The sequence below is a fragment of the Giraffa tippelskirchi genome, chromosome 9, assembly GCF_054371585.1.
Source record: "Giraffa tippelskirchi isolate mGirTip1 chromosome 9, T2T-mGirTip1v1.2.pri, whole genome shotgun sequence".
Classification (NCBI taxonomy): domain Eukaryota; kingdom Metazoa; phylum Chordata; class Mammalia; order Artiodactyla; family Giraffidae; genus Giraffa; species Giraffa tippelskirchi.
Window position 1 is genome coordinate 87356714 of NC_137283.1, and position 13773 is coordinate 87370486.

Here is a 13773-nt window from a genome sequence, read left to right on the forward strand (position 1 = left end):
AGACTCAGTTGGGCCTGCATTTTGTGCCCTTTACAGGTCCGAGCAGCTCAGGTGACCAGGTGCTTGGCGAGTGCACGCTCCCCAGGTGCGGTGCATCTTATCACCTCCCCGGTCCCAGATGCTTGGTTTCCTGGGTGCGCAGCTGTATCTCAGGTGTGCCGTTTGTCTCTTCTGGGGAGCTGATCTCTGGCTGCGACTCTCCTGACGGGTGTCAACTGTCCAGGATCCCGGGAAGACTTGGTTGGCTACTGAGAACCTGCTCACAGTTTGGTCGGGGATGCCGTCTCTGGGGTCGTTTGCCCTTCTCCTTCCAGCTCTGGCTGGCACCCTCCTGCCTCCCTGCAGCGGGGTGTGGGCTGGTCTGCAGCCGGCTAGCCCTCCTCTGGTATTCACTCGGTCCTTTGTTTTGTGAGTGGGCCCAGCAGTGCCTTACGTTAGACCTTTTTGTGGGAAAGTTCTCTCTCTCTCCCTCTTTCCTCCCTTTTTTCCCTCTCTGGCTATCCCACAGTTTGGGTTGCTATCTCACATTAGCTCCCTCAGATTGCCCTCAGGGCATTCAGGCCCGGTCCTTACCCTAAGCAGTGCAGCCCGCGCCTCCCTGTTCAGCCCCCGCTTGCTGGTGGTGACATGAGCGTCTGGGCTACTTCTCCACTGGGAGTTGTAGTTAGACCCATAATCTGTGGGTTTTATTTATTTATTTTTTCCTCCCGGTTATGTTGCCCTCTGAGATTCCGAAACTCCCCACAGACTCGCTGGTGAGAGGGTCTCCTGGTGTTTGGAAACTTCTCTTTTAAGACTCTCTCCCCGGGATGGGTCTCCATCCCTAACTCTTTTGTCTCTTTTTATCTTTTATATTTTGTCCTACCTCCTTTCGAAGACAAGGGGCTGCCTTTCTGGGTGCCTGGTGTCCTCCGCCAGCATTCAGAAGTTGTTTTGTGGTATTTGCTCAGCGTTCAAATGATCTTTCAATGAATTTGTGGGGGAGAAAGTGGTCTCCCCTTCCTATTCCTCAGCCATCTTAGGACCGCCCTCTCGGTCCTTCCTGAGAGGAGCAAACAACTAAGATGGAGCTCTCAGCCTCTGATCCCCTACAAAGATCAACAGTAAGACAGCTATCCCTGATAAAAACAGCTCCGGAAGAGTTCTGAAGTCTGCTTAAGAAGTTTTAGCAACACAGTGAAGAAAAAAACTTGAAAATAATGGCACAAAAAGGGACAGAAGAAAAGCTTCACTTTCTTTTTGTTCTCCTTCCTGAAATTCTGTTTGTTTATTTAAGGGACAAATCTTATACAGACAAACCAGTTGTGACTCCAACAGGAGATTAAATAATTTAAACACAGTAGTCAGCCACAGTTGATTCCATCACATATAAACTTTGGCATTCCTGATTCATACAGTGTTAAATATTATTTTAATACGATTCAAAATTGCCCTGCTTACCCTCTATTTATGAAAATAATATCCCTTTTAAAGTATAGATTACATTAATTTGTTCAAATGACCTCATTGTCTATACTTATTTGATGCCTAGAAAACATGACTTTAAATGAAGAATAAAAAGTTATTTTCTTATTTTAAATATATAATATTGGGACTTCCCTGGTGGTCCAGTGGTTAAGACTCTACACGCCCAAACCAGGTTTGATCCCTGGTCAGGTAACTAAGAGCCTACATGCTGCACGGCATGGCCAAAATATTTAAATATATATATTTGTGTGTGTGCTCAGGTGTGACCAACTCTTTGTGACACCATGGACTGTAGCCCCCCAGGCTCCTCTGTCCATGGAATTTTCCAGGCAAGAGTACTGAAGTGGGTTTCCAAGGAACCTGCATGACTCAGGGATCAAACCTACCTCTTTTGTGTCTCCTGCATTGGCAGGCGGATTCTTTTCCATTGATACACATTATATGAAACAGAGTTGGTTGCATCATCCCAGCTCCTGAGCTGGCATTGCTCAGCACCAAGAGGGAACTTCCCCAACCAGAAAGAGTTTTCCTTGCAGGAAAAGGAAGAGCAGCGTGAGTGACCAGCTTTCCCCCAGCCTTCTGGGCACTACACAAAAGTTGCACTTCAGTTTCATCCCACTCAAAGACTGAGATGTGTAGATGACTCAAAACAAGGAAGAAAAGCGGGGGATACTAGCATTAGCCCCAAGAGAGAGACTGAGGTTTCCAGTGACCTTGGTAACTTTCGCCGTTGACTTCTTCAATGGCCAATAGAGCTGCCATGGACCCCCTGCAGATTTCACAAGCTGTCAACCCACTCCAGTATTCTTGCCTGGAGAATTCCATGGACAGAGGAGCCTGGCGGGCTACAGTCCATAGTGTCACAAGGAGTCTGACACGACTGGGGAACTGACACTTTCACTTTTACCCTGCAGGTATTTGTGTTGGCTGACACCAGCCACCTGAGTCCCACCCAGCTCTCTCCTCTCCCTGCCCCCACCACAGCCCAGGAATCACATTGGCAGCTCAGGCCTCCACAGCTGTGCAAGGACAAGATGGCCACCTAGGCCCAACAACTGGCCATTGTTGTGTATCCAGTCAGGGCTAGCTCCTCCACCTGTGAATTTGCACACCACTGGTTTCTACTGCCATATGCATTCCCAGGGAAGACTGTGAAGCCGAGTAGTCCACACCAGCAGCCAGGATCCCCACAGCCGCCAGTGTGCTTACAGTTAGCCCTGGCCTTTGCTGCTGACCCTGGACCCACCACTGAATGTCTGTTTGCAGTCAGTCCCTGCCTACCTGCAGCGGGCCCTCACAGCTAAGTGTGTGTACACCAACAGCTCTGGCCAGTACTGTTGCTTGCCCTGATCCCTAGCTTCAGTTCAGTTGCTCAGTCATGTCTGACTCTTTGCAACCCCATGAACCGCAGCATGCCAGGCCTCCCTGTCCATCACCAACTCCCAGAGTCCACCCAAACCCATGTTCATTGAGTCGGTGATGCCATCCATCCATCTCATCCTCTGTTGTCCCCTTCTCCTCCTGTCTTCAATCTTTCCCAGCATCAGGGTCTTTTCTAGTGAGTCAGCTCTTCGCATCAGGTGACCAAAGTATTGGGAGTTTCAGCTTCAACATCAGTCCTTCCAATTAACACCCTGGACTGATCTCCTTTAGGATGGACTGGTTGGATCTCCTTGCAGTCCAAGGGACTCTCAAAAGTTTTCTCCAACACCACAGTTCAAAAGCATCAATTCTTCTGCACTCAGCTTTCTTTATAGTCCAACTCTCACATCCAATCCCTAGCTACTGGAGCTCAAAGCATTGCTGAGAACCATAACATAACTTGCAAAATCTGTAGATAACCCTGCAGTGATCCCTAAGCACTATGCAGTTATAGATGATGTGGATCCCTAAAGCCTGAGCCAGTGAGTCAGCATACCCCCCAAGACCTGATGCCACCATACACCCCAGTACTTGGTGCCCTGCATCACTAAACCTGGAGTCACAGAATGCTTCAATATGGCCCTACCCACAGGTACAAGTCACTTTTTACCAAAGTCAGTCCAGCAAGTCTGGAAGAGATGACTGCTTCTTCAAGTGTGTAGGACATCTATGCAAGGCTACAAGGATCATGAAGAATCAGAGAAACATGACTCCCCCACAGGGATATAGTAAATCTCTAGTAACTGGCCCCAAAGAAATGGAGATACAGGAATTTCCTGACAAAATATTCAAACATAAAACATGAAGAAGAAAAATAAAAGATAAGGGTTTGTGTGGATGATCAAAGTTAAATTGTCGTGAGTTTAAAAAAGACTGCTATATGTGTAAGAGGCTTCAAGTAAGCCATAAACTAAACACAAAACAAAAATATACAGTAACTACATACAAGAGAAAGAGAAATGAATCATAGCACACCACTGTTGAAGATCATCATTTCATGAAGAAAGACAGCAAGAATGGAAGAAAGGAAGAACCAAACTGCAAAACAGTCCCCCTCCCAAAAAAAATGACAAGGAAGGCAATAGTAAGTCCTTACCTAGCAATAATTACTTTAAATGTAAATAGATAAAATTCTCCAATCAAATTGCATAGAGTGAATGAATGGATTTTTTTTTTAAAACCCAGCTATATGCTTTCTGCAACAGACTCAATTTAGCTTCAAAAACACACATAGGCTTAAGTGAATAAATGGAGAAATGTATTCTATTAAAATTACAAACTAAAGAGAGTAGAGGTAGCTATACTTGTATCAGACAAAATAGACTTTCAGTCAAAACCTGCAGCAAGAGACAAAAAAGGTCATTAGGATATCTAGGATATTTGCCTGGTCAGATTTTAATGCAGAGGAAAGAGGCTTATTCTGGAAAAATAATGCCACAAAGGACATTTATTAGCAAGAAAGAGAAGCATGTACTAGGATTTAAGGTAGGATAGGAGAAACTAACTCTATTTGGTACAAATGCATTTGGGTTTATGATCAGGATTGCCTTTATCTATAAAGTTGCTCTTCTTTGCTTCATGAAGAGAAAACAAACACCAGTTGCCGGTCTTTTGGTTCTACAACAAGAAGGCCTAGACAGCAAGAACACTTCTTCTGGATTGGGTCCATCAGTGCTTCGTCCCTGAAGACAAGAATTACCTTGCCAGTAAGAAAATGCCTTTCAAGTTCCTCTGATTTCAACCCCTGGGTACCCAGAACCCTGTGAGTTCAACACCAAGTGTGTTGAGGTGGCCTAGTTACCCTCACACACGTCTCTAATTTAGCCTCTAGATAAGGGGATCATAAAGACTTTTAAGGCTCAATAAACCTGGTACTCTATGGAAACGATTGCCAGCACTAGAGAAGAGAACCCCAATAGAGAGAACCTCATGAACAGTTACACCTTTAAAAATCCATTATTGTTGTAGAAAAAGTCATGAAAGCCATCAAGCCTAGAATGATAAATTCCTGCGATGTCTAGATGTTGTGAATGACTTCACAGTATTTATAACAAAGCTAATCAGGAAATCATGAAACAGATTATGGATATAGTTTTTTGAAAAAAAGGTAGGAGGAGAAGAGTTTTAAAATATGGATACTGGAGAAATTTAGTTAAAAAAAAACAAACAAAAAACTACGGACAAATATCCCTGATGAATACAGAGGCAAAAATCTCAACAATAATCAGTCACTTCAGTTCAGTCACTCAGTCGTGTCTGACTCTTTGCAACCCCACGGACTGCAGCACGCCAGGCTTCCCTGTCCATCACCAACTCCCGGAGCTTGCTCAAACTCATGTCCATCGAGTTGGTGATGCCATCCAACCATCTCATCCTCTGTTGTCCCCTTCTCCTCCTGCCTTCAATCTTTCCCAGCATCAGGGTCTTTTCCAATAAGTCAGTTCTTCGCATCAGGTGGCCAAAGTATTGGAGTTTCAGCATCAACATCAGTCCTTCCAATGAATATTCAGCACTGATTTCCTTAAGGATTGACTGGATCTCCTTCCAGTCCAAGGGACTCTCAAGAGTCTTCTCCAACACCACAGCTCAAAAGCATCAATTCTTCGGCACTCAGCTTTGTTTATAGTCCAACTCTCACATCCATACTTGACTACGGGAAAAACGACAGCTTTGACTAGATGGACCTTTGTTGGCAAACTAATGTCTCTTCTTTTCAATATGCTGTCAAGGTTGGTGATAGCTTTTCTTCCAAGGAGCAAGTGTCTTTTAATTTCATGCCTGCAGTCACCATCTGCAGTGATTTTGGAGCCCAAGAGAATAAAATCTGTCACTGTTTCCATTGTTTCCCCATCTATTTGTCATGAAGTGATGGGACCAGATGCCATGATCTTAGTTTTCTGAATGTTGAGTTTTAAGCCAACTTCTTCACTCTCCTCTTTCACTTTCATCAAGAGGCTGTTTAGTTCTTTCTTGCTTTCTGCCATAAGAGTGGTGTCATCTGCATATCTGAGGTTATTGATATTTCTCCTGGCAATCTTGATTCCAGCTTGTGCTTCATCCAGCCTGGCATTTCTATGATATGTTCTGCACGTAAGTAAAATAAGCAGGGTTAAATAACAATATACAGCCTTGATGTATTCCTTTCGCTATTTGGAACCAGTCTGTTGTTCCACGTCCAGTTCTAACTGTTGCTTCTTCACTTGCATACAGATTTCTCAGGAGGTAGGTCAGGTGACCTGGTATTCCCACCTCTTTAAAAATTTTCCACAGCTTGTTGTGATCCACACAATCAAAGGCTTTGGCATAGTCAATAAAGCAGAGATAGATGTTTTTCTGGAATTCTCTTGCCTTTTCAATGATCCAACGGATGTTGGCGATTTGATCTCTGGTTCCTCTGCCGTTTCTAAATCCAGCTTGAACATCTGGAAGTTCATGGTTCACCTACTGTTGAAGCCTGGCTTGGAGAATTTTGAGCATTACTTTACTAGCGTGTAAGATGAATGCAACTGTGTGGTAGTATGAACATTCTTTGGCATTGCCTTCCTTTGGGATTGGAATGAAAGCTGACCCTTTCCAGTCCTGTGGCCACTGCTGAGTTTTCCAAACTTGCTGGCATATTGAGTGCAGCACTTTCACAGCATCATCTTTTAGGATTTGAAATAGCTCAACTGGATTTCCATCACTTCCATTACCTTTGTTTGTAGTAATGCTTCCTAAGGCCCACCTGACTTTGCATTCCAAGATGTTTGGCTCTAGGTGAGTGAGCACACCATCGTGATTATCTGGGTCACGAAGATCTTTTTTGTATAGTTCTCTGTATTCTTGCCACCTCTTTTTAATATCTTCTGCTTCTGTTAGGTCTATACCATTTCTGTCCTTTGTAATGCCCATCTGCATGAAATTTTCCCTTGATATCTCTAATTTTCTTAAAGAGATTTCTGGTCTTCCCCATTCTATTGTTTTCCTCTGTTTCTTTGCATTGATCACTGAGGAAGGCTTTCTTATCTCTCCTTGCTATTCTTTGGAACTCTGCATTCAAATGGTCTTTCCTTTTCTCCTTTGCCTCTGGCTTCTCTTCTTTTCTCAGCTATTTGTAATGCCTCCTCAGATAGCCATTTTGCCTTTTTGCATTTCTTTTTCTTGAGGATGGTCTTGATCACTGCCCCCTGTACAATGTCAGGAACCTCTGTCCATAGTTCTTCAGGCACTCTGTCTATCAGATCTAATCTCTTGAGTCTATTTGTCACTTCCACTATATAATCGTAAGGGATTTGATTTAGTTCATAACTGGTCTAGTGGTTTTTCCTATTTTTTTTCAATTTAAGTCTGAATTTTGCAATAAGGAGTTCATGATCTGAGCCACAGTCAGCTCCCGGTCTTCTTTTTGCTGACTGTATAGAGCTTCTCCATCTTTGGCTGCAAAGGATATAATCAATCTGATTTCGGTGTTGACCATCTGGTGATGTCCACGTGTAGAGTCTTCTCTTGTGTTGTTGGAAGAGGGTGTTTGCTATGACCAGTGCGTTCTCTTGGCAAAACTCTATTAGCCTTTGCCCTGCTTCATTCTGTACTCCAAGGACAAACTTTCCTGTTACTCCAGGTATCTCTTGACATCCTACTTTTGCATTCCAGTCCCCTATAATGAAAAGGACATCTTTTTTGGGTGTTTGTTCTAGAAGGGCTTGTAGGTCTTCATAGAACCGTTCAACTTCAGCTTCTTCAGCATTACTGGTTGGGCATAAACTTGGATTACTGTGATATTGAATGATTTGCCTTGTAAAGGAACAGAGATCATTCCGTTGTTTTTGAGATTGCATCCAAGCACTGCATTTAGGACTCTTTTGTTGACTATGATGGCTACTCCATTTTTCTAAGGGATCCTTGCCCACAGTAGTAGATATAATGGTCATCTGAGGTAAATTCTCCCATTTCAGTCCATTTTAATTCACTGATTCCTAAAATGTTGATGTTCACTCTTGCCATCTCCTGTTTGACCACTTCCAATTTACCTTGATTCATGGACCTAACATTCCAGGTTCCTATGCAATATTGTTCTTTACAGCATCGGACTTTACTTCCATCACCAATCACATCTACAACTGGACATTGTTTTTGCTCTTACTCTGTCTTTTCATTCTTTCTGGTGTTATTTCTTCACTCTTTTCCAGTAGCATATTGAGCACCTACCTACCTGGGGAGTTCATCTTTCAGTATCATATCTTTTTGCCATTTCATCCTGTTCATGGGGTTTTCAAGGCAAGAATACTCACCAAAAATATTAGCACCCAAATTCAACAGTATGCTAAAGGGTCATATACTGTGATCAAGTGAGATTTATCTCTGAGTTGCAAGAATAATTTAATATGCGCAAAACAGTAAATGTTATATACCACATTAACAAAATAAAGGATAAAAATCATATGATAATAGAGGCAGGAAAAAATTGGACAGTTTGACATCATTGAACTCAACAAATTGGATATAGGAAGAACATATTTCAACATAATAAAACCATAATAGATATTTCTTATGTATTATTCTGTATAAGACATTTCTTATTATTATTTCATAATAACAGGCATTATTAAAGAAATGCAAACCAAAACTACAATGAGATATCACCTCACACTGGTCAGAATAGCCATTATCGAAAGTTCTACAGACAATAAATGCTGGAGAGGGTGTGAAGGAAAGAGAACACTCTTGCACTGTTGGTGGGAATGTAAATTGATACAGCCACTATGGAAGACAGTATGGAGATTCCTTAAAACACTAGGAATAAAACCACCATATTACCCAGCAATCTCACTCCTACGCATATACCCTGAGGAAACCAAAATTGAAAAAGACACATGAATCCCATTGTTCATTGCAGCACTATTTACAATAGCTAGAACATGGAAGCAACATAGATGTCCATCAACAGATGAATGGATAAAGAAGTTGTTGTATGTATACACAATGAAATATTACTCAGCCATGAAAAGGAATGCCTTTGAGTCAGTTCTAATGAGGTGGATGAACCTAGAACCTAGTATACAGAGTGATGTAACTCAGATAGATAAAGATAAATATCATATTCTAACACATATATATGGAATCTAGAAAAATGGTGCTGAAGAATTTACTTACAGGGCAGCAATGGAAAAACAGACTTAGAGAATAGAGTTATAGACAAGGGAAAGGGGAGGAGAGGGTGAGATGTATGGAAAGAGTAACATGGAAACTTATATTACCATATGTAAAATAGACAGCCAACGGGAATTTGCTGTATGGCTCAGGAAACTAAAACAGGGGTTCTGTATCAACCTGGAGGGGTGGGAAGGGGAGGGAGATGGGAGGGAGGTTCAAATGGGAGGGGATATATGTATACTTACGGCTGATTCATGTTGATGTTTGACAGAAAACAGCAAAATTCTGTAAAGCAATTATCCTTCAATAAAAAAAAAATTAATTAAAAACATATATGACAAGCCCATGTGGCTTCCCAGGTGGCACAAAGAGTGGGACACAACTGAAGTGACTTAGCATGCACACACGTATACATGAAAAGCCCACAGCTAACATTATACTCGGTGAAAAGCTGAAAGCTTTCCCTCTGTGGGCAGGAACAAGAAAGAGATTCCCACTCACACTACTCCTATTCAATGTAATACTGGAAGTCCTAACCAGAGTAATAAGGCAAGAAAAGGAAATGAAAGAAAGAAAAATAAAATTCCCATCTAAATCAAAAAGGAAGAAGTAAAATTATCTATTTGCTGATGACATGATCTTGTGTAAAGAAAATCCTAAGACTCCATTGAAGAACTCTTAGACCCAATAAATGAATTTGATGAAGTTTCAGGATACAAAATCAACATGCAAAAATTTGCTGCATTTCTGTACACTAGTAATGAACTATTCAAAAAAGAAATAAAAAGATCCTATTTACAGTAGCTTGAAAAGAATACAATACTTAGGAATAAATTCAACCAGGAAAATGAAATATATATACACCAAGCTATTAAACATTGATGAAAATAATTGAATAAATGGAATGATATACTGTGTTCATGGATCATGAGGTAATATTGTTAAAATATTCATACTATCCAAATGATCTATAGATTTAAGGCAATCTCTATCAAAATTCCATTGATGTTTTCCACAGAAATAGAAAAAAAGTCCTAAAATTTGTATGTAACAACAAACTATCTCAAATAGAGCAATCTTGAGAAAGAACAAAGCTGATGCTTCACACTTCCTGATTTCAAACAATTTTACAAAGCTGTAGATTTTGATTACTGTAGTAATCAACACAGTATGGTACTGACATAAAAACTGATTGATAGACTAATGAAACAGAATAGAGAGCCCAGAAATAGATGCAGCCATACATGATCACCTAATGTTTTTGACAAGAGAGCCAAGAATACCCAATGGGGAGAGGTAATCTCTTAAAAAACGGTGTTTGGGGTATGGTGTTTGAACCACTGGATGGTCCAGTGGTTAGGACCCTGAGCTTCCACTGCAGGGGATGTGGGTTCAGTCTCTGGTTAGAGAACTAAGATGCCACATGCTGAGTTGTTGTTCAGTCACTCAGTCTGTCCAACTCTTTGCAACCCCATGGACTGCAGCATGCCAGGCTTCCCTGTCCTTCACCATCTCCTGGAGCTTGCTAAAACTCATATCCATTGAGTCAGTGATGCCGTCCAACCATTTCATCCTCTGGCATCCCCTTCCCCTCCTGCGTTCTATCTTTCCCAGCATCAGGGTCTTTTCCAGTGAGTCAGCTCTTTGCATCAGGTGGCCAAAGTATTGGAGCTTCAGCTTCAGCATCAATCCTTCTAGTGAATATTCAGAGTTGATTTCCTTTAGGATTGACTGGTTTGATCTTCTTGCAGTCCAAGGGACTCACAAGAGTTCTCCAACACCACAGTTGGAAAGCATCAGTTCTTCAGCATTCAGCCTTCTTTATGGTCCAAGCCTCATACCCACATATGACTACTGGAAAAACCAGAGCTTTGACTGTATGAACCTTTGTTGGCAAAGTAATGTCTCTGCTTTTTAATATGCTGTCTAGGTTTGAAATAGCTTTTCTTCCAAGGAGCAAGCCTCTTTTACTTTATGGCTGAAGTCACCATCAGCAGTGATTTTGGAGCCCGAGAAAATAAAACTGTTCACCGTCTCCATTGTTTCGTCTCCATTGTTTCCTCATCTATGTGCCATGAAGAGATGGGACCAGATGCCATGATCTTAGGTTTTTAATGTTGAGCTTCAAGCCAGCTTTTTCACTCTCCTCTTTCACCTTTATCAAGTGGCTCTTTAATTCCTCTTCACTTTCTCCCTTTAGGGTAGTAACATCTGCATATCTGAGGTTATTGATATTTCTCCCAGCAATCTTGATTCCATCTTGTGCTTCATTCAGCCCAGCATTTCACCTGATGTACTCTGCATAGAAGTTAAGTAACCAGGGTGACAGTATATAGCCTAATGTATTTCTTTCCCAATTTTGAACCAGTCCATTGTTCCACGTCCAATTCTAACTGTTGCTTCCTGACCTGTATACAGGTTTCTCAGGAGGCACGTCAGGTGATCTGTTATTCCCATTCTCCTTAAGAATTTTCCACAGTTTGTTGTGATCCACACAGTCAAAGATTTTAGTGGAGCAGATGAAGGAGAAGTAGATGTTTTTCTGGAATTGTCTTGCTTTTTCTATGATCCATCAGATGTTGGCAATTTAATCTCTTTCCTCTGCCTTTTCTAAATCCAGCTTGTACATCTGGAAGTTCTCAGTCCACACAGTGTTGAAGCTTAGTTTGGAGGATTTTGAGCATGACCTTGCTAGCATGTGAAATGCTGTGTGGCATGCCCAAAACCAGATAGTGTTTGGGAAATAGGATATCCACATGTAAAGATTGAAACTGAACCCCTATCTTACATCACTCACAAAAATTAACTCAAAGTGGATTAAGTACTTAATTATAAGACCTAAACCAAAACCCCCAGAAGAAAACATAGGCGAAAAGCTCCTTGACATCAGTGATGGCAATGAATTTTTTAATATGGCACTAAAAGCAGAAGCAACAAAAGAAAAAATAAGTGAGACTTTTAAACTACATATTTATGCCCAGCAAAAGAAATAGTCAATATGAAAGGCAATATAGAGATTAGAAGAAAATATTTGCAAACCGTATATCTGATAAAGGATTAACATCAGAAGCATATAAGGAACTCATAAAACTCAATAGCGAAAACATAAAAATAAAAACAGTTTAAAAATGGGCAGAGGACTTGAATAGACATTTTTCCAGAGAAATACAAAATGGTCAACAAGCCTATGAAAAAGTTCTCAACATTACTCATCATTGTGCAAATACAACTCAAAACCATGAGTTATCAACTTATACCTGATAGAATGGCTGTAATCAAAAAGACAAGAGATAACAAATGCTGGTGAGGATGTGGAGAAAAGGAAATCTTGGCGCACTGTTGTTGGGAGTGCAAATTGGTGCAGCCACTATGAAAAACAAAATGGAGTTTCCTCAGAAAAATTAAAAATAGAACTACCATATGATTCAGCAATTCCTCTTCTAGGTGTATACCTGAAGGAAATGAAAATCACTAAAAGAGATACTTGTATGATCTCACTTATATGTGGAATCCAGAAACATCAGTCTCATAGAAATAGATTGGTGGTTGCCAGAGGCTTAGGGATAGTGGGGGTAATAGAGAGATGTTGGTCAAAGGGCACAAACTTTCAGTTTTAGGATGAATAAATTTGGGAAATCAAATATATGGCTTGGCGGCTATAGGTTACAATAGTGTCTCATGTATTTGAAAGTTGCTGTGAGCTACTTCTCTGGTGGTCCAGTGGTAAGAATCTGCCTTCTAGGGCAGGGGATGTGGGTTCGAACCCTGGTTGGGAACTAAGACCACAGATGCCACAGGGCAGCTAAGCCCATACGCCACAACTACTGAGCCCTCGTGGGCAAACTTAAAGCCCGTGCACTCTGGAGCTCACAGGGCACAGCTAGAGAGATGCCTGCATGCCACAATGAAATATCCCGCGTGCTGCAATGGATCTCCCACATGCTGCAATTAAGACAGCCAAAAATAGATAAATATTTTTTAAAAAAGAAACTTGCTGTGAAAGTAGAGCTTTAACATTCTTACCATAGCAACAACGATAGGATCGTAGATGTATAAGTTAATTATGTGTTAACTAACCTTATTGTGGTAACCATTTTGCAACACATACATGTATCATCACATTATATATATTAAAATTTTTTTATTGAAGTATAGTTGATCTACAATGTTATGTTAGTTTCAGCTGTACAGCAAAGAGATTCAGTTAGACACATGTATATATATATATTCTTTTCCAGATTCTTTTTCATTATAGGTTATTACAAGATATTGAATATAGTTCACTATGCTATATAGTAGGCCCTTGTTGGTTATCTATTTTATATACAGTAGTATATATATGTTAATCCCAAACTTCTATTATCCTCCCAACCTTTCCCCTTTGGTAACCAGAAGTTTGTCTTCTATGTCTAAGAGTCTACTTCTGTTTGATAATAAGTTCATTTGTACCATTTTTTAAGATTCCACATATAGGTGATATCAGATGGTATTTGTCCTTGTCTGGCATACTTCACTTAGTATGACAATCTCTAGGTCCATTCATGTTGCTGTAAATGGTATTAGTTCATTCCTTCTTATTAATGAGTAATATGGAGGCCTGGCGTGCTGCGATTCATGGGGTCACAAAGAGTTGGACATGACTGAGTGAGTGAACTGAACTGAACTGAACTGGATATCTACATCTTCTTTGTCCATTTATCTGTTGATGAACACTTAGATAGCTTCCGAGTCTCGGCTGTTGTAAATAGTACT